Here is a 22,592-nt window from a genome sequence, read left to right on the forward strand (position 1 = left end):
AACAGCAGGAATTTTATGAGACCATTCCATTGGACAAGAAGCCCATTGTCTGTGATATGAGGTGGGTTGACTGGAAATTCATCAGGGAGAATGAGCAGCACTACCCTGGAGTGGAGGAGAACTTTATTGCTTGTGGAGTAGCAGATTTTGTTGGATAGAAGTTTACCAACTGGAATGATGAGCTTATCATGCAGTTCTACTCCACAACACACTTTTATCCAGATGGCAGAATTGTGTGGATGTCTGAGGGTACTAGGTACCAATCAACTATTGAAGAATGGGCAAGTTTGATCAATGCCCCCAAAGAAGAAGAAGATGACTTGGACATATATGCCAAGAAGAAGTTGGGTCACAATTCAATGGCTCACATGTACAAGGAGATTCCTGACAAGGTTGTAGAGACTCACAAGTTTGGATCAGTCCACTTTCTGCTGTCAGGATTGGCAACCATCAATTGGATTCTGCTGCATACTTTGTTGCCCAAGTCAGGTGACCATAATATGATCAGAGGACATGCCATAAACATGCTGCATGTGTTTGATGTGCCCCAGAAATTCAAAGTTATGAGCCTGATCATTGAGACAATCAAGAGGACTGCAGCAGATCAGAAGAGGAGTTGTGGATATGCACCTCAAATTCAAGAATTGATCAACTCCAAGATGGGCATAGGGAAATACCAGTTGGATAAGGAACATTTTCCAATTTATCCAGACTTTGAGGACAATGAGGTTGCCATGAATGAAGATGATCCACAATCTGTCCAAGCTCAGGAGAAGAAGGAGAAGGCAAAGAAGGAGAAGGCTGCCAAGATGCCAACTCAAGAGGAGGCATCTGAGTATTTCTTGAAGACCAAACAAGAGCAGCTTGGTTACTTGATAGCATCAACTCTGAGGATTGAGTAGGGGTTGGCCACCCTAACTCAAAACCAGGAGAGCCTGGAGAGAATCATGGAACAAAAGTTCTATGATCTAGATGTCAAGGTAACTGAGATTCAGTCAGTTGTAGAGTAGCTGCAGGATGACATGCAGGAGAGGAAGGGCAAGACAACCACCAATGTATTTTCCAGAGTGCCCAGAGCCGAGAGGTCAGTTGCAGTGCCAGTGACAGACACTAGAGCTACAACTTCAGCACCAGCTACTGCCCCAACAGTTCCAGTGCAACCAGCTCCAGCACCAACTCCTCCAGCACCCTCTACTTCAACTGAAGCCTTCGTCCAAGGAGCCATCTCTACACCACCACCAGAAGATCGAGTCTGAGAGACGATCTAGCACTATGCATTTTCTATGAACTTTTTGGTAACTTGTTGCCAAAGGGGGAGAAAAATGTATAGATGATAGGCTTCGAGAGAGAGTGTTGCTTTTATTCTCTCTTGCTTTATTTGGTGGTTTTTCAAAACTTTGTTTGCTTTTGGTTGAGATACTATGCCTGTGAGACATTGATGATCATGTGTTTGATCATAAGCTACACTTATGCATGCTTGATATTATCCTATCTATCTTATGTGATCACTCACTATGCTTGGTGATGAGTGCATGTATCCATTGTTTATTATTTTGAGCGCTCCACCAAGATGTATGTGACATGGAAGAGTAACCCATGAGCCTAATTCATTGTGCATTTGCAGTCCAAAGCAAATCTTAAACTATGCACAAATTTAGGGGGAGCTCTTGCTTATCACATACTTCTCAAAGCGACAATGTTATTCAATCTTATTATCATTTGTCGAAGCTTTGATCTATATGTTGTCATCAATCTATATGAATCTTGATCTCTAGCCTTCCCCAAGTTGCTTTCCACTCAAATCTTCTTTCCACCAGATCCAAACCCATTGAGAGAGAGTTGAGTGTTGGGGAGACTATCATTTGAAGCACAAGAGCAAGGAGTTCATTACTTCTTGGAGAGTGGTGTCTCCTAGATTGGCTAGGTGTCACTTGGGAGCCTCCGACAAGATTGTGGAGTTGAACCAAGGAGTTTGTAAGGGCAAGGAGATCGCCTACTTCGTGAAGATCTACCGCTAGTGAGGCAAGTCCTTCGTGGGCGACGGCCATGCTGGGATAGACAAGGTTGCTTCTTCGTGGACCCTTCTTGGGTGGAGCCCTCCGTGGACTCGCGCAACCATTACCCTTCGTGGGTTGAAGTCTCCATCAACGTGGATGTACGATAGCACCACCTATCAGAACCACGCCAAAAACATCTGTGTCTCCAATTGCGTTTGAATCCTCCAAACCCTTCCCTTTACTTTCTTGCAAGTCGCATGCTTTAATTTCCGCTGTCTATATACTCTTTGCATGCTTGCTTGAATTGTGTGATGATTGCTTGACTTGTCCTAAAGTAGTTAAAATCTGCCAAACTCTAAATTTGGGAAAAGGGTAAGTTTTTATTGGTCAAGTAGTCTAATCACCCCCCTCTAGACATACTTCAAGGTCCTACAGGTTTCATTCGGTTTGGACTCTGTTTGATATTCCTTTTCTTCGAAATATTGAAATAGGCAAAAAAAAACAGCAATATGGGATGGGCCTCCGGTTAGTAGGTTAGTCCCAAAAATGATATAAATGTGTAAAATAAAGCCCATAAACATCCAAAAGGGGTAATATAATAGCATGGAACAATCAAAAATTATAGATACGTTGGAGACGTATCACTCCGCGCCTGCGCCTTGCTTCCTTTGCACCGAAGAGGAAACCTGCATTCTACGCCCGCCTGGCGCCTGCCTGGCACCCGCCTTGCCTTGGTCGTCATGGCTCACGTCAGCTGAGCCTCGTGAGGCAACCTGCATAGAACTCTCCGCCCCTCAGGAGCCATCCTGAGGAGGCCGATTCCTTTGGGGGTCTTGGCATCGCCCGCCTCGCGAGGCTTGGCCCCTCGCGAGGGTCTTGTGGTGTTGGTGTTGATGTCGGGCCGTACCAGGCCGTCGATGGAGCCATGTGGTGGGCCACAGGCAGGCAGGGCTGGATACCCCCGAATCCAGGACGCCGACAGTAGCCCCCGAGCCCAAGGCGCGCTCGGACTTGGCTTCCAGGCGAAGCCAAAGGGTAAGTGCGGAGCGCAGCGGGCCCCAACCGCCTGCGGCCTTGATGACGCGTGGCGATTGATGGGACGTGGGCGACTCCGCTTCCCCATGTTGCCTCGGCAATTGCTTCCGCCTGACAAAAGGGGTGCCACCTGCCACCAGGCTTTCATTGCCCCTTCTTCGTCTTGCTCCAGATCCCTTTCTCCCTGTAGCAGAAGAACTCCCCAGATCTGCCGATTCCCCCCAAATATTTTGCTCTATGGCCGCTGAGAAGACCACGGCTCCTGCCCCGGCTGGTACGAGCCGGGGCTGTTGGCACCCTGCGTGGCTGGAGAGAAGCTCCAGACCGCGCTCCTCCTGACGGCGAGCGACGACAACGAGTGGAAGGAGACTACGCTCCGGGTCGCCACCGCTGCACCGAAGCCCGCGAATAGCACCTTCTTCCCCTTCTTCATGCACATCGTCTACTCGGGGCTGGTGCCCCGTTCTCCTGCTTCTTCTTCGTCGTTCTTCATCACTATGGCCTTCACGCGCCCCGCATCCATGCCAACTCCATCCTTCTCATGTCCATTTTCGCCTTTTATTGCGAGGCGTTCATGGGGGTGATGCCCTCCGTTGCCCTACTCTGCCATTTCTTCTTCCTTCGCATGACTGGTGACAATTCGGTTGGGTGCATCGGCTTCATTGCGGCGCGGGGTGGTAACGCTATCTCCCGCGCCGAGAAGAAGGTGGAGGATGCTGTGAAGAGGTGGGTTCTGATGGATGCCAAGTGCTCCCAGAACTCGCTGGAGCTGCCGACCGCATTCCCCGTCTTCAAGAAGTGGTGGCGTTTTGAGAAGATCACCGGCCCTTCCCTGACGCTGTTGGTGAAGAGGATGGAGAAGGAGCTAAAGAGCGAGAAGCTGATGGGGGCCATGGTCATTAAGGAGTTCCCGAGGCAGCACATCGCACCGCTCCAAGACCACTCCCGCCCCCTGTCGAAGCTTGGTGGTGATGACGACAAGATCCGCCTGCGCCAAGATGCCCTCCTCGAGGAGGAGTTGAGCAAGGTATTGCTCTACTTGACAGGGAAGGACTCGAGCGATCCTCCAGAAGATTGGCTTCCGCTGTATTGCAAGGATAACGACGAGGAGGTTGCCGCAGCTATGCCTGTCTTCGACGAATTTGGGCTTGTGTGGCCGGGGCATCCCCCGCCACCTACTGCTTTGGTGCACCTCTCTTCCGATGATCGTTCCTCCGAGGCCACCGCGGACGAGATGGTGGAGGAATCCTCCGCCCCGCAGCTGAGGGAGCTCCTTCATGACTTCCCCGATGATGATGATGATGATGATGACGAACCCCGGTGGTGGAGGTGTCGTGCCCTTCCGGGGTCACTGCGAGATATGGGGTATCTTCTTCGAAGCAGCCCAAGCGGGTGGCCACGAAGAAGATCCGTATCATGCTGATCCCTTCGGGCAGCACCCCGCCTTCACTGACGCCGTGCCGAGGGGCTCCAACCGCAAGTTCTCCTACTCCCAAGAGCTCGGCACCAGCTGCTCCGCCTCTGTGCCCGCTGTTGAGCATGAAGATGAGTTATGCCTTCGCCGTCCAGTAAGTCTTTCCTTTAACCTTCCTTGTTGGTTCTTGAAGCGATACTTAGCGTGTTCACCTGTCGTTAGGCAGTAGCCATCGAAGAAGCAGAAGGACGGCATGGAGGTTGCCGTGGCCGCGGGTGATGAAGTGGCTGCCGCGACCCTGGTGAAGGAGAGCGTTGCTGCCCCCGCAGCCCCAGTGATGACGCCATTTCCCAAGGACGTGGGTGCCCGACCTCAGGAGGTGCCGGTGCCTTTGGCAGGCCTGACCCCTCCGATGCCCCGCCTTGCCACGGCTGCCGAGGTCGACCAGCCTCCGGAGCCCCCGGTCCTTCCTGAGGCTGAGGTTTCTTCTGCTTTGGCACCGAGGGCATCCCCTTCCTTGCCTAGCGCGTGGACGAGTCATGGCGCCCCTACTACCTCCGAGGCCCTGGAAGAGGCAAGGGTGGCGCTGGACCTCCTCCAGGGTGAACTTCAGGACTCGGATCATCGTTCAGCGCAGGGACGCCTAGGATTGATCTCTGGCTGGCTCAAGGCTGACGCATCTATTCGCACGGCCTAGGGCTCCATGGAGGAGGAACAGAAAGTGCTCGGGGTGACAGCCACCAAGCGCGACCTGGTGTGGAAGGAGGCCGCAAAAGCTGAGGACCGGTGCCGAGTGGTGGATGCCGAACTACAAGCTCTTCGGGATTGGCAGGCCACCCAGGCTAGCCAGCTCCAGGAGCGTGAGGAGAAGCTGAAGGCACAGGAAGCTGCCGTCGCCAACTGAGACGCCAAGGTGAAGAAGACGGCCTTAGAGCAGGCTGGAGAGCGCGACCGCGTGACGAAGTTTAAGGAGGAGGCGGAGGCAGACCAAGCGGCCCTTGCCAAGGCCAAGAAGGTGGCCGCCATGGAGCGCAGCACTCTTACCTCCCTCGAGGCACGTTTCCACAAGGCCCAGAAGACGCTCTTTGGAGATGATCCCTTGAATAAGGCGGTGGTGACGACCTCGAGGGAGAGCCCTGCTGCTCTACTTCCCGAAGTCGTGGCGGTGCTTGAAGATGCTGTCGACGGGTTTGGCTCCTTGGTGGAGAGCGAGGCGCGCTCACTTTCTTCCTCGGCTCTGACGTGCGTCTTCAGCCATCTTTACCTCCAGGACGCCGGCTTCGACCTCTCCTCCTTCCTTACTCCGGTGGACCCCGACTCCCAGGATGCTGTTGTTGCCGTTGTGAAGAGGTTTGTGGACGCCATGCTGAGTAAGTTCCTGGTCGTTGGTCCTCCGGCTGAAGCCGATGGCAGATACGCCACATATGCGCTCTTCCTTCCCTTTTGGCATCCATGTCTCCACATCCTCCTCTACATCCCTCGCCAGGAATCATCTCTCACATCATGGCCGGCACCAGGAATCGTTTCTCACATCATGGCAGGCCGGCCGGCTGGTGCTGATTATGTGTCAATCAATACTCACCAGGTAGAGATGATGAGGGACGCAAGGATAACCATGATCGCCTTGCCACTCTTGGTCGGCGAGAAAGTTGTGGCTGGATTAAAGGTATCAGCAACAACTACAAGGAGACGGACTCCCATAAGCTGCTGATATGTTCTTGCTGCAGTATCATTTTTCTTTGTTGTGGGACAACCAGTAACCCTATTGCATTTGGATGCATCTTCTCTCAATACCGTCCTCAAATTTATCTTCCATCTAAAGAAAGGTATGATCCAGTCAAGCTTTTTCCATGTTCTTCCACACTGCAATTGCAGTCGAGTAGATGAACCCATCCTACAAAGGTTGATTCAGGCATGCAATATATAGTGGGAGGTGTATTGATAGCAGTTTTAATTTGATTGGGTGGTTGCCATCATACTTGAGAACCGGTAAAACTAGCCTCTCACCAATCCACTTCTCTTCAACCTTGCTGCAATCTATGCAGCTGGTGCATCGATTAGTGACATCTGAATTAGTCATGCAGCCATCATTAATTGTGGTGAGGCTGCAGATTAGAGAAACTACTCCAGGCTGATAGGAGAATAGAGGAACTACTCCAGGCTGATAGTGCAGTGATTCGCTCATATCCTCATATTGTTGGGAAGTACTCCCTCCTTCTCATAATATAAGATGTTTTTGCAAGCTAACATAGCTTGTAAAAACATATTATATTATGGTTCAGAGTTATAATACATTATTGCTAATCCCCCTCCTCTAATCTATAGGCAGTTCAATTTCAATTCATCGCAGAACCCCGAAGATATTGATATAGCTGTAACAACTAACAAAGAAAACTTGCAATTGTAGACATCTACCGGCAGCTAGCAGGACTATTCATGAGTCGGCCATGACAAGATTATTATGCAACGTAGGGAGTGGAGGAGACTATTCATGAGTCGGTCACGACAAGATTATTATGCAACATAGGGAGTGGAGGAGAACTAGCTGGATCTCCAGTGGCAAGCAGGTAATCCCTTTCAATTGAATTAAGATCATCTTTTTTGTGGGGATTATTATGCAACGTAGGGAGTGGAGGAGACTATTCATGAGTCGGTCATGACAAGATTATTATGCAACGTAGGGAGTGGAGGAGAACTAGCTGCATCTCCAGCGGCAAGCAGGTAATCCCTTTCAATTGAATTAAGATCAAATTAGGAAGAGGAACGGTCCGGGCTCTGATAGATGCGCTTTATGTGGGGCAATTGAAAACACTGAGCACATTTTTTTTCATTGCTCGCTGGCCAAATTTCTTTGGAGTTGTATTAGACATTGGCTTCATGTTAATTGGAACCCATCTTCCTTCGAGGACCTGCGGTGTTGTCTTAATTCCTTATCTGGTCGGTCTAAGAGGGTGTTCTGGGTTGGCTGGGCAGCGATCTGTTGCTCGCTGTGGACTACTAGGAACAAGTTTACTATTGAACACATCTTTCCGGCTAACCCCGTGAGCTGCTTATTTAAAGCCAATGTCTTTTTGTAGCAGTGGAGATTATTAACTAAGGAAGTGGACCTTGAGGCGTTCGACGACATGTTATCTAAGATGAGGTCTACGGCTTCTTCCCTGCTGCGGCGATCTAGGGCGATGACTTAGTCTATTGTTCTTTTGGTTTCAAGGCTGGCCTGCGTGCCATGATTGGCTTGGTTGCCATGTATTCGTACTTCTTAACTGCTGCTCTACTTCTGTGTTGTCTGGATGACTGTGTCGTGACTCTGCCTGTTGGCTTTATTTATAAAGTCGAGTGTATGCCTTTTCTCTAAAAAAAATTGTATGGGAGTATTGTGATAAAAAAATTGGGTTAAATATGATGATTTGAATTATAAGTGTTTCACCTATTTTTGTCCATAGTACAGAAGACTGAAAAACATGGCAGCTAATGGGTAGGTGCAGCAAGGAGCAAAAGTGAGGGAAGAGGTCTATGCTGCTAAAAGTGCTAGTATCGACTAGAGGGGGGTGAATAGGTGATTTTTATGAAAGTCTTCAAAACTTGGAAGTTTCGAAGACAAACAACAGAAATAACCTAATTGATATGCAGCGGAAGATAAACTACCCTAAACAAGCCATAGTCAAGTATGTAATGATGTGAAAACACAGAACTAATAGCAGTTAGGTAGTAAGGATCAAGATGGAAGATAGTGTGAAGCCAATCAACAATAGTAGTCAAACAATGAAGTCAAACAGATATACAGATAAGCAGTGACTTCATGAAGACAAACTTAAGTAAGGTTGGAAGGGATAGAACCAGTTGCTTGTTGAAGACACAGGATTTGTTGGACCAGTTCCAGTTGCTGTGACAACTGTACGTCTGGTTAGGGAGGCTGAGATTTAACTCAGAAGACCGTGTCTTCACCTTATTCCCCTTGAGCTAAGGACACCCAGTCCTCGCCCAATCACTCTGGTAAGTCTTCAAGGGAGACTTCCAAACCTTCACAGACTTCGTTCACTGGCAATCCACAATGACTCTTGGATGCTCAGAACGCGACGCCTAACCGGCTGGAGGATACACAGTCCTCAAGTGTAATAAGTCTTTAGGTCACACAGACAGAAAGACTTCAGTGATGCCTAACACTCTTTGGCTCTGGGTGTTTTGGGCTTTGTCCTCGCAAGGATTTCTCTCTCTCAAATGCTTCGAGGTGGGTTGCTCTCAAATGACAAAAGCCATGCACAAACTCTAAGCAGCCACCAATTTATGGTGTAGGGGGTGGGCTATTTATAGCCACTAGGCAACCCGACCTGATTTGTCCAAAATGACCCTGGGTCACTAAGGAACTGACACGTGTTCCAACGGTCAGATTTCAAACACACGCGACAACTTTACTTGAGCTACAAGCAAAGCTGACTCATCCAGCTCTAGATAAGATTTGCTCTCATTGTCTTCACTCGAAGACATAGGATTTGGGTTGAGCATCACTTCAGTCACTCTGACTTAGTTCACTTGGACCCCACTTAACAGTACGGTGGTTCCTATGACTCAACAAAGAAGAAAGGAAACGACGAAACCACACAGTCTTCACACTCCATTGTCTTCACGTAATGTCTTCTCATGTCATAGTCTTCAATATGAATATCTTCTCATACCACCATTGTCTTCAATGTCTTCATACATTTTTAGGGGTCATCTCCGGTAGGTAAACCGAATCAATGAGGGACACTACCTGCGTTATCCTGCAATTCTCACAAACGCATTAGTCCCTCAACCAACTTTGTCGTCAGTACTCCAAAACCAACTAGAGGTGGCACTAGATGCACTTACAGCTGCATTGATTAAGAGCAAGGAGCAAGGAGCAAAAGCAATTACTCTTTCTTTAAAAAAAATACAAAACACTTTCAGATCCACGCGGCAAAAATGATCACTTTGGGCATGAATTTATTTCGATAATTCTGAGGTAAGTTCCACTCGAGCTCTATTGTTTGTAGTTTTCATATAACAATTTAAGCAATAGTTCCAGCCAAAAAATTATACAGATCAACATGGGTTATTTGCTAGCCAATTATCAGCAATTTTTCAAGTAATATATAGTTTTATATCACGAAGTTTGCATATTGCACCTCCAGGTTTTTGAAGCTCATTTGCTTAGTTGCAAACTTTCTAAGACGGTAAGGAAAAATACACATATTTGCTTTTGTATAATAAGATATTTTAAATAGTGTGCATCAAAACAGTATCAAGTTACCTGTATTGCCGCTTGACAATAAATATTGTGGGAGCAACATAGTTAGACTATGGAGAATGTACGACAATGCTACTCTGTATATTTTGTAAAGTTGGATTACAATTTTTAATCGAGTCATGGTCCAATAGCAAGCTCTGGCTGGAAGTGATCGAGCAGTGCGTATGACCAGAAACCTAATTTGAGTGAGTCTTGAAAATCTTTTAGTCCACGTTGAAACATTTATGGGTTTTTTCACTCTGCGGTCATCTTTGAAACTATACCAGATTGATAAGTGTATGGACATGATCTAAATTGTCCCGCACTAAACCGCAAGGAGGATTCCAGAGGCAAATGATGTGGGCCGCAAGAAGGAACGAAGAATACAGTACAATCTTTACGTACTGATCAGGGCCTCATCTATCTTAGCGTCCTGCTCAGAGATCTCCTTCACATGCACGTCTCAGTAGCAAAAACAGATCCATTAACTTGGTACATTCAAGTGAGAAGTGGCTAGATTGATAACTGTTTATTACTTGGATGATCACATCCATGGTTATTCTGCTGGTATGATTGTACAAAGAAAAAACAAAGGCTCTACTTGATTGCTTTTATTTTCAAATGTGACATCATTAATTCCTTCAGTGTTGATTTTGTGGTGCAGGCGTGCAGCTGAGCATGGAGCAGCTGGAAGTCCTTCCTATTCCAACATAATATCGCCTAATTCCAGTAGAATTGAATCTGATTTCATCTATTGTGGCATGCTTGGATTATTCCTTATCATATTCCATCTCCCATGTTCAAATATTAATCCTAACTGCGGATCATTTTTTAATTCTTATATGCATGTTACTTATTGTTCATAACCTATATGGTAGCTACACCACCATGAGTCCATGACCAGGTTGAGACTTACCTTGAACTTGACGTGCATGGAGAAAAAGAAGTACAGCAAGACACCCTGTGGCAGTTGTTTGGCGAGTACCCAGTTATGTCCGTCATAACACACCAGATGTCAATTTGTGCCCTTATCTGCACCTTTAGTGTACGCAAGGCGCAGCGCGAAGCACCATGGTCCAGAGCCCAAAAGGGTCAGATATGATGTCACCTAGCTTCTGACCCGTGACTAATGCACAAAGTTTTCATTGCCTACTATTGGGCTCATCCCAATCGAAGATGAAAATATTTTGATCGGGACCAAAGTTCAGAACCACAAGTAAATGTAAAAGTTACCGATAAAAGGTTTATCCAACTGAAACAATATCGACATGTTGTTTCTTATTTACGAAAATAATAAAAATGATGGAGAGGTAAAAGATGGAGAGCTTATTATAACTTAATTATATTAAGAACCATGTATATGTTTAGGAAAACTGGGATGGAAGGTCAAGGGTAGGATGGTCTGCCGATTGTTTTCCTACCAAAGAAGCAATTCTAATTATGATTAGCTTAGTTTAACACCAACACAACCTTATAAGAATTTCAAAATATTATTCTCATATTTCAGTGTGATGATACAATGACTAATTCGGCATTACACCCTGTTGTATTAGTAAAATAAATGCTTAGCATGTTATACATTCAATCAGGGTGAACTCATACTCAACATAGAATTTATGTGTTCCATTCTCAAATTAAGGGTCTGCCCCCGATTTCTTTTCTCAATGAAATCGAGAAGACAAATAGATTAGACCATATCCACCTCGGTACAGTTCTGAATTATTACAAAACAACTGAACCACCCCATCAAGCGAAAACTTAACAACAACCTCTAACCATACCGTCATGTACTTGGACACAGGAACGTGAAAGAACACTTAAAACTGACAAATGATCTGGCCAGCCTATTGGTGCGTCATTTTTCCATATTAGTGTTATCTTGATTTTTCCTGCAATTGTTGGCTATCACTTAGTCAAAGATTTATGTTAAGTATGTTGGTCTTCTATTATACATTAGCTATTTCCACTAATTTTTAGTCTTTCATTTATATAGGAATTGTCTACTGCTATTTAGTCCTCTGAGATAATATTTCTGGTGTATTGAATTTGTCTGATAAAATAATATATGTCTGTTAAATATTCATGATATATGATCATTTGGTCTTTCTTCTCTGCCAAAACAGTTTGTAGTGCAGTCTGCATCCATCTGTTGTTGCTTCGTTTTCCATGAACTTTTACATTTTACGATGCTACTTATTGCTCCATTCATAGGAATGGAGTTGTCTGAGCATTGCACTAATTAGAATCACTATGAGTAAGATCCATACATGATATTTCAGAGTGTTATTTGTTCCAATCTCTATTATAAAACTAATTGGTTTCATTCACCCAGTGATTTAAGGTAGAAGGTTATGCGGATATGATTCCAATTATTCTGAGGTTAAACTATGTTCACACTTCGTGCAAGGAGAAGAAGTGTGGTGAAACGGTGGACGTACAAAACACTGAATGTGGCTATCATCCAGACCAAGGAAAACTACTGTTTTTTTTGAAATTCCATATGCCCTATCCGAATGATAGAGAGAATCAAGCCTGATACTTCTGAAGAAAATTAAATTAAAACCAAATAATGATAGATCAGAAGAGCAGTCCTCTTTAGTTTGTCTTGATCACTGATCAACAACCAGATCGTGATATTTTCCGGGATGATTCCTACTGGGTTTTTGTACAGCTAGGTCCTTTATTTTGTTTGCAACATTACTTATTCCATAAGTATATACGTACCCAACTCATGATAACTACCAGAGTAATTATCTATTTCTACGTAGGCTCAAGGATTTACATGTTTGGCAAACATGGATGCTCTGTTCAATCTAGCATGTGCAGTTGCATGGGTTGACGACTAGTTTTCCTAATTTTTCAGAATTTTTGGAGTTACATAAGTATGGTTAAAGTACAGATTACTACAGACTGTTCTGTTTTTGACAGATTCTGTTTTCGTTGCATTGTGTTCTTATTTTGATGAATCTGTGGATTTTATCGGGGGTCAGGTAAAGATGGAATACAGTAGGTATAATGCAATAATAAAATGTGAATGGGTTTTTAACAGTACTTAAAGTGGTGATTTGCTTTATTATACTAACGGATCTGACGAAGGTATTGTTAAGTTTTTTGTGATTGGAGTTTTCAAGTTTTGGGTGAGATCACGACGGATCAAGGAATAAGGAAGGAAAAGAGCCTAAGCTTGGGGATGCCCATGGCACCCCAAGGTAATATTCAAGGAGTACCAAGCAACGAAGCTTGGGGATGCCCCAGAAGGCACCCCCTCTTTCTTCTAACAACCATTGGTTATTTTACTTGTAGATATATTTTTATTCGTCACATATCATGAGTTTTGCTTGGAGCGTCTTGTATTATATGAGTATTTGCTTGTTTTTTCTTTTTATTTTGTCCCAATCATCCTTGCTGGACACAACTATTTGAGAGAGCCATAATGATGCTATGATTTGTTAGAATTGCTCTATGTGCTTCACTTAAATTTTTTGAGCTATGGAATTGCTCTCGTACTTCACTTATATTTTTTTAACACAGTGGTGGTGTAATTTTTGAAGAAGTGGTGGTCTAATATTTGAAGAAATACTCTCATTCTTCACTTAGATTATTTCGGGATTTAGTAACTTTTGAAGAAATATGCTCTCATGCTTCACTTAGATCATTTTGAGAGTTAGTAAATTTTAAAAAAATATCCTCTCATGCTTCACTTTATTATTTTGGGAGATGAAAATTTTGAAGAAATATTTATGCTCTCGTGCTTCACTTCAATTTATTTGAGAGCTTGTTATTAGCAATGGTAATTTTCTTAAAATATGAAATTGGTCCCGAATTGATAGATATCCAAGGGGGATATAATAAAAACTTTCATGAAGATCATTGGACATTATAAACTTGATGCCTTGCAATAGTTTTGAGGTATGGAGATAGTAATATGTGAGTCATGTTGGTGAGTAATTACGCTTTAGTAAGAATATTGGTGTTAAGGTTTCTGATTCTCTATGCAAGCACGAAAGTCAATAGTTATGTAATGAAGTTACATCCTACTTGTGGTGCATTATTCAGTGTTAGTTATCTTCAATGCTTGTTTATGATCGTTTTTGTTTTTTGGTTGGTTGCTTCTCAATCTATTTGCTAGTCTTTCCTTTTACTAAGTGGAAATACTAGTTGTGCATCTAGATTCCTAAACCAAGTTGTGCCAAATGAGTCCACCATCCTAGCTAAATGTGGTATTTCCATGCCATTCAAAGTAAATTTGTATGTGCCAACTCTAATTTTGAAAATGAATTTCCTTTTTGTGTGACCATACCGCTCATGAAGCGGCAGGGGGTGGCCAATATTTTCCATGCTAGGTTGTTATTCTCAAGACGAGTGTTTATTCACTTGTCATTGCACGAGAGTGTGGCAAGTAAAAGGGATGCCCGGTCCCAAAATTAAAAAATATGTTGTTCATAATAAATTCCTTGGAAAGTGTTGGTATGGAAGGCACCCATGGATACGGATAGCCATGGATTGTGAAAGAATGGTGGAAAAGGAATAAACTTTATTTTATGTTTGGGAACCGCATATGATTTACCTAGCATGGATGATATTGGTAATTCTCGGTCATTTTCGTTGATAGGAAAAGCATGCCTCTCAACACAATTTTATCTCTCAGTTTAAGCTTTAAGCTCTGGCACCTCTACAAATCTCTGCTTCCCTCTATGAAGGGCCTATCTATTTACTTTTATGCAATTTTTATTTTTATTGAGTCTCCATCTTCTATTATAAAGCACCAACTAGGGAACACTACTATCATACTTTTGCATTGGATGTAGATAATATTTGAGTGTGTTTCATGAATGGATCAATGATTGAGCATAATGGGCTAGGGATAGCTTTCTTTAGCGTTGATATTTTGAAAGACATGGTTGCTTGTTGATATGCTTGAGTATTAATGTCCTCATGTCAGTTATAGGCTATTGCTTTGAATCATCTAAAGTCCAAATGTCCATGCCACAAAAGAAAAGAATATGATGAATATGATAGGCAACATTCCACATCAAAAATTCAGTTTTCATCATTTACCTACTCGAGGACGAGCAGGAATTAAGCTTGGGGATGCTGATAGGTCTCCAACGTATCTATAATTTTTTATTGTTCCATGTTGTTATATTATAAATCTTGGATGTTTTATATACATTTACTAGCAACTTTATATCAATTTTTGGGACTAACCTATTACATAGCGCCCAGTGCCAGTTGCTATTTTTGCTTGTTTTTTTACTTGGCAGAATACCAATACCAAACGAAGTCCAAATGCCACAAAACTTTTTGGAGATTTTTTCTAGCAGGAAGACACCCAAGAAGCTTCTAGATGGCACGAGGGTACGCTCATGGGCCCACTAGGCACCAAGGAGCGCCAAGGGCCTCTAGCACGCCCTAGTTGGTAGTGGGGCCCATAGGCACCCCCTTGACCTACCTCCACCTCTATAAATACTATAAAATCCCAAAACCCTAGGGGAGTCGACAAAATACTTTTTCCGCCGCCGCAAGTTCCAGAACCACGAGATCCAATCAAGAGGCCTTTTCCGACACTCTTCTGGAGGGGGCAACGATGACGGAGGGGTTCTTCATCATCCTTACCGCCCCTCCGATGATGCGTGAGTAGTTTACCACAGACCTACCGGTCCATAGTTAGTAGCTAGATGGCTTCTTCTCTCTTTTTGATCTTCCATACAATGTTCTCCACGATGTTCATGGAGATCTATTTGATGTAACTCCTTTTTGCGGTGTATTTGTTGGGATCCGATGAATTGTGAGTTTATGATCAGTTCTATCCACGAATATTATTTGAGTCTTTGCTGAACTGTTTTATGCATGATTGTTATAGCCTCGTATTTCTTCTCTGATTTATTGGTTTGGTTTCGCCAACTAGATTGATTTATCTAGCCATGGGAAGAGGTGCTTTGTGATGGGTTCAATCTTGCGGTGCTCAATCTCACTAACAGAAAGAGACATGACACACATGTATCGTTGCTATTAAGGGTAACAAGATGGGGTTTATTCATACGTGAGTTTATCTTGTCTACATCATGTCATCCTTCTTATTGTAATACTCCGTTTTTCCATGAACTAAATACACTAGATGCATGTTGGATAGCAGTCGATGTGTGGAGTAATAGTAGTAGATGCAGAATCGTTTCAGTCTACTAATCTTGGACGTGATGCCTATATACTCGTGCTGGGCCTCGAAGCGCAGAGTTTTGTAGGACAATAGCAATTTTCCCTCAAGTGGAGGACTAAGGTTTATCATTCCGTAGGAGGCGTATGATGAAGATAGTCTCTCTCAAACGACCCTGCAACCAAATACAAGAAATCTCTTGTGTCCCCAACACACCCAATACAATGGCAAATTGTATAGGTGCACTAATTCGGCGAAGAGATGGTGATAAAAGTGTAAAATGGATGGTAGATATATATTTTTATAATCTGAATAAATAAAAACAGAAAGGTAGCAATTGATAACGCAGAGCACAAACGGTATTGCAATGCTTGAAAACAAGGCCTAGGGTCCGTACTTTTGCTAGTGCAATCTCTCAACAATGCTAATATAATTGGATCATATAACCATCCCTCAACGTGCGATAAAGAATCACTCCAAAGTTCCTGTCTAGCGGAGAACATAGGACGGAATTGTTTGTAGGTCACGAAACCACCTCAAAGCTATTCTTTCCGATCGATCTAACCAAGAGTTCGTACTAAAATAACACCAAAGCAAACTCAGATTCATAATATTCAATCCAACACAAAGAACTTCAAAGAGTGCCCCAAGATTTCTACCAGAGAAACAAAGACAAGAACGTGCATCAACCCCTATGCATAGATTACCCCAATGTCACCTCGGGAATCCGCGAGTTGAGTGCCAAAACATATATCAAGTGAAACAATATGATACCCCAATGTCACCACGAGTATTCATGTGCAAGACATATATCAAGTGGTCTCAAACCCGTGAAAGTATTCAATCCGATAACAATGAAATCTCAAAGGGAGAATTCAATTCATCACAACAAGATAGAGAGGGCAAAACACCATATGATCCGACTATATTAACCAAGCCCGTGATACATCAAGATCGTGACATGCAAGAACATCAGAGAGAGAGAGAGAAATTAAACACATAGCTACTGGTACAAACCCTCAGCCCCGAGGGTGGACTACTCCCTCCTCATCGTTGTGGCCGCCGAGATGACGAAGATGGACACCAGTGATGATCTCCCCCTCCGGTAGGGTGCCGGAACGGGGTCTAGATTGGATCTCATGGATACAAAGGCCTTGAAGCATCGAAACTTCTGATCTATGGCTACCCCCAAGGGTTTTTAGAATTTTTGGGAATTTATAGGGTAAAGAGGGGGTGCGGGAGGCCATCGAGTTGGGCACAACCCACCTGGGCGCGCCTGGGCCCCCAAGCACACCCTGGTGGGTTGTGCCCCCCTCGGGGAAACCCCCAAGTGCTGCTCTGGCCCATTGGAAGTGTTCTGGTCTATAAAAAATTCTCAAAAAGTTTCGCGATGTTTGGACTCCGTTTGATATTGATTTCCTGCGATGTAAAAAACATGCAAAAAACATCAACTGGCACTTGGCACTATGTCAATAGGTTAGTACCATGAAATGATATAAAATGACTATAAAATGATTATAAAACGTTCAAGAATGATAATATAATAGCATGGAACAATCAAAAATTATAGATACATTGGAGACGTATCAGCATCCCCAAGCTTAATTCCTGGTCACCCTCGAGTAGGTAAATGATAAAAACAGAATTTTTGATGTGGAATGCTACCTAACATGTCATCTCATATGCTTTTATTTATAGCATAGACATTTGGACTTTTATATGGTTCAAAGCAATAGTCTAGTTTGGACATGAGACTTAAATACTCAAGCATAACAACAAGCAACCATGTCTTTCAAAATATCAACGCTAAAATAAGTTATCCCTAGCCCAGCATGCTCAATCATTGATCCATTCATGAAACACACTCGCATATTAGCTGCACCCAATGCTCAAGTACGATCATAGTGCCCCCTAATTGGTGCTTTATAAGAGAAGATGGAGACTCAAATTAAAAATAAAAATTTCATAAAGTAAAAGAAAGGCCCTTCGTAGAGGGAAGTAAGGATTTGTAGAGGTTCCAGAGCTCAAAGCGAAAATTGAGAGATAAAAAACATTTTGAGAGGCATACTTTTCCCACCAACGAAAACGACTTAGAGAGCTCCCAACACTTTCCATGATAGATATATCATAGGCGGTTCCCAAACAGAAAATAAAGTTTATTCCTTTTTCCACCATACTTTCATTTCCTTGGCTAACCATATCCACGGGTGCCCTCCATACCAACACTTTCCAAGGAATTTATTATTTGACAACATAAAGTAAATTCATTTTTCATTTCGGGACTGGGCATCCCTAATACCTTTGCCTTAGTCTCGTGCAATGACAAGTGAATAAACACTCATAGTGAGAATAACACATCTAGCATAGAAAATATCGGCCACCCCTCGCGAGCGTTACGAGCACATAAAAGAGAAGTTTATTTTGAAAATTAGATATGGCACATACAAATTTGCTTAGAAGGGCAAAAGAATACAACATATATATTGGTGCGCATCGGTCCTAAACAAATGGTTTAAAACGCCTTTCAGCGACGGCATTTGGAACCGTCGGCAAGTGAGTGTGGGCGATAGGGGGGTCCTTCCCACACGACCCAGAAACCATCGGGGATATGCCCTCCTGGTACACACGCTCGATAAAATGAGGTCGTGTGCGACCGGGGAGCGCTCAAATACGGAAATATGTAGAGTAGAGCTAAAAAATACAATTAGACGGCGAAATTGTTTCCGGTCGCAAGTACATCCCACACAGTCAGTCCCTGCTAAATGTTTCCATTCATATGTACATCCCACATAGTCGCTCCAAGGAAAACTTTTCCATTCACAGGTACATCACACACAATTTTTCCTGTTAAATCGTTTGCGTTATTGAATGTATTACACACGGTCCGTAGAAGAAACTACGTGGCAAAGCTTGTCCATGACACACAGTTTTTATGTGATAAACGTTTGCGCAAGGTGGCCTAACGCAAACAGTTTTCAAAAGAAAGTCATGTGTGATTGTTCATTGATCCAACACGGTTTATTCCTACAAACTGTGTGCGTTGCCTTGAGGTCATAGCCCACGGTATTTTTTCAATAACCATTTGCAATAGCAAAGCCCAATTAGCAGGCTAATTTGCCATTAGCAGGCTAATTGTCCTATTATTAATAATCCATTTATTAATCTAATTGACATTCATATTAATCCCACAATATATTTCATTCCCATATTAAGGAAGCAGAATTTCATAATTGAAACACATCAGAGTACAACATGATATACCTTCAGCACTCAGCTAGCCCATTACACAACAGCAACAGCACCAAGTTCCACATGCAACATGCAGAACCTTTCAAAATTAGCATCATAGATGGTATATAGATAGATGCATCTCATTTGGAAAACTGCTGAAGCGGAAGGCAAATATTGAGCCTTCATTCATGTTGAAGGTTTTTGCAACTTTAGGCCAGTGTCTGTGGATGATTGACCGTCCATCCTTCGTCCTCTTTAGGAACACTTCAATATTGAACCATGGGTGTTGTATGAAAACCTTCCTCGCCTCCTGATCATACAGGTGGTTTGGGAAGTAATCATCAGTGAACTGCTTTGGAAAGGCCCGAAAACAAGGATGTGCATAAATATCTTCTCTATATTGGAAATGGGGCAAAGGAATAAAAAAGGCAAGGTATAATAGTTAGTACCATCTTGTAGTGAACTGATGTCTTCTTCATTGTGCAGACAAAGATCTTGTTGTTTTTTGTCACTAATTTCTTTATCCTAACAATCTTTGTGAGTTTCTTGATTTGATTGATATTCAAGGACAACTCATTCCCCATATGCAAAGAGGGTCGAACAGTGGGTCAAAACCTCTGACACCAGGACCTACATGTGCAAGACCAAATTGTTAGAAACCAAAATATTAGAATGGTTCCTACAATTGCACAATAATGTGCTATTAGAGAACAGACCATGCACGTGCTAACCTCGATTGTAAACGTCAATGCTTCCCATTGTTTCCCTGCAACACATATAAAATTGTTAGTCATCGGGTTAAGTAAGGGTTCGCATGCTATCGGTAAAATATGTTGATGAAAAATAAGCACATTGCAGATTCATCAGATTAATTCAAGTCACACGGAAAACCCATTTATCCAAACCAAACATAATTAAGAACTAGGAAATATAGCACTTGTATATGTTTCTCATGTATTAAGTGCAGCCAAATTCGATTTATTCCTCACATGCACAATAATACAACATTCTACCCACGAGAATTGGACATCACATTGCAGAATTGAACCAAGCAGTTAACTAAACACCACAACAAATGAACCAAACATTAACTGAGCACCACATTGCACAATATAACATACTCCTAATAGAGGATCAGACAGTTAACCAAACAGTTAACTACAGCCAATTGTAGCAATTGTATTTGTTTCTAATGTATTTACTACAGCCAAATTCAATTTATTCCTCACATGGTATACAATAACAGAATGCACCCACAACTATTAAACATCACATTGCAGGATTGAACCAAACAGTTAACTAAACACCACAACACAAATGAACCAAACGTTAACTGAGCACCACATTGCACAATGTATAACGAAACCAAGCATGCTTGACAACTTGGAAATGTAGCAATTGTATTCGTTTCTCATGTATTTTGTAAAGATAAATTCGATTTATTTCTCACATGGAAGACAATACAAAATTGCAGCCTAAAGAATTGAACATCACATTTGTAGAATTGAACCAAACAGTTAACTGAAGATGACAACTAATTAACAAAACAGGTAATAAGTGAGCACCACACTGCACGACATATAGAACATATACACTAGAGCAACAGATTGCATGGTAAAATAAGATAGCACAATTCACTAGACTTTGTGAAGGAAAGGCAGGAACAGCACATGCAACGGGTAAACTGAGCATGCTTAACCGGCATAGCTAGCAAATGGCAAGGTGCTCCTCCAAGATCTGGGGGTCGGCACGAATGGCAGCCATCGCGACCTCATCCGCACGTGCGGCCGCGATTTGCTTCTCTGCTGCCAAATGCTCCTTGATATACTGGCTATACTGCATGCACCATGGCTTAGGCTGGCGCTTATTTGGTGGAGGGGTCAGTGATTTGGGTGGAAGGTGTCGCGCTCGCGTCGGCGGTCGGGGATGTGGGATGTGGAAGGAGGAGGAGGATGGTGGTCGGGTGTGGATTACCTGCCTGGATAGACGAGGCCGAGCAGCGTGAGGAGGGTCGCCAACGAGGAGGCGGTGCTGCAAGCAAGGAGTGAAGGTTTCAAATTGGAAAGGAAGGCGGAAAGAGGGGGAAATGTGGATTTTGGTAAGGGGGAGGGGGCAGGGAGGTAGATATTTCCTTGGAAGCCGAAAATTTGGAATCGCTTCAGATAAAAAAACTGGCACGCAAAGTGTCATCAGACATGGCCCCCTATTCAGAACTGTGTACGATATGTGGACATCACAAATGATTCAGATAGCTTAACCCGTGTGTGATGAGTTCGAACGTTAAAAGTTTTGGTTCGAATTTCCATGGTTACAGTGGTCAGCCACGTCATTGCATAATTTGGGTACACAAAGGAGACTACAGCACACCCACGCTTCTTAATCGAGCAAGTTCAGCAATTAAACAAAGCTAGCTAACATAAAAATTACTCTAACAAATTAAATACCGGTGCTCTTAATTACACAAAACAAAGAGTACTACTACGGCTGGTGCCCGTCGATGTCCGCCGCCGCCTCCATGTCCAGCTCGCGCCCGACGGTCTCCTGGGGAAGGGGCTCCATAGCATCCATTGCACCATACTCGGCAAGCATCTTGCCATCCGCGTTCGCCATCTCTTTGGAAAAGGCCGCCACGAGCTGGGTGTGGGCGAACGTGATCTGGGCTTGGACGGGCTCCGTTGTTGCAAGGTATGCAGCAGAGGAACAGATGGCTACTCAAACACTCTCAGCGATTGCCAGCTCTTCGGACGTGGGTTGCCGACCATTGTCGAAGAAGCTTCATTTGGTTTGTGCGGTAACCGCCAAGAACTGGGTCTGGGCGGCCTTGACATGGTCATGGGCGGCCTCCATCAGGTCTAAGGCCGCCGCGACGAAACGGACAGCTGTTGTGCTGCTCTCGCCAGTTGCTATCCCCGAGGCAGATGTTGCTACCGCCACCTGAGAAGCAACAGTGGCCGTTTGGGCTGCCTTTGTCGCCCGGTCGCATATTCCGGCCATGCTCATGCACCTTGTTAGCACGCGCATTGTGGCTGCGGTCGCGCACTCACCAGAGTGGGCCACCAAAGTTGCCCTCACGACGCGGGTCCACGTGCCCATCTTTCACCGGCGACGATTGAACAGTAAAATGATACTTGGGGAGCGAGCTAGTGTGCTTGAGACGCTGGCTGTGGACTGTAGAGCCATAGGCGTACTATACACCGATGGTGCTCCAGGATATTTTGTGGTGCATCTCACACGGTTGCTGATAATAAACTGTGTGCGATCTACTTGATTTTTCATCTTGATTTGAATTACATAATGGGGTCACAATGGCAATGGACGGTGTTTGAATTGCTAGACCTTTTATCTGGAGTAAACATGCAACTATATGTGTGTCGTAGAAGAATTGGAATTATTCAGGGTTTGGTTGAACATTTTATACATTAAATTGGTTTTCTAGCCATTTCAGGTGCACAATTCAAAATTGAACTACATGCACATGCTCCAATTCATATCAATTGGTTGAAAAATCAAATTGGT

This window comes from Triticum aestivum, chromosome 5B, assembly GCF_018294505.1.
Source record: "Triticum aestivum cultivar Chinese Spring chromosome 5B, IWGSC CS RefSeq v2.1, whole genome shotgun sequence".
Classification (NCBI taxonomy): Eukaryota; Viridiplantae; Streptophyta; class Magnoliopsida; order Poales; family Poaceae; genus Triticum; species Triticum aestivum.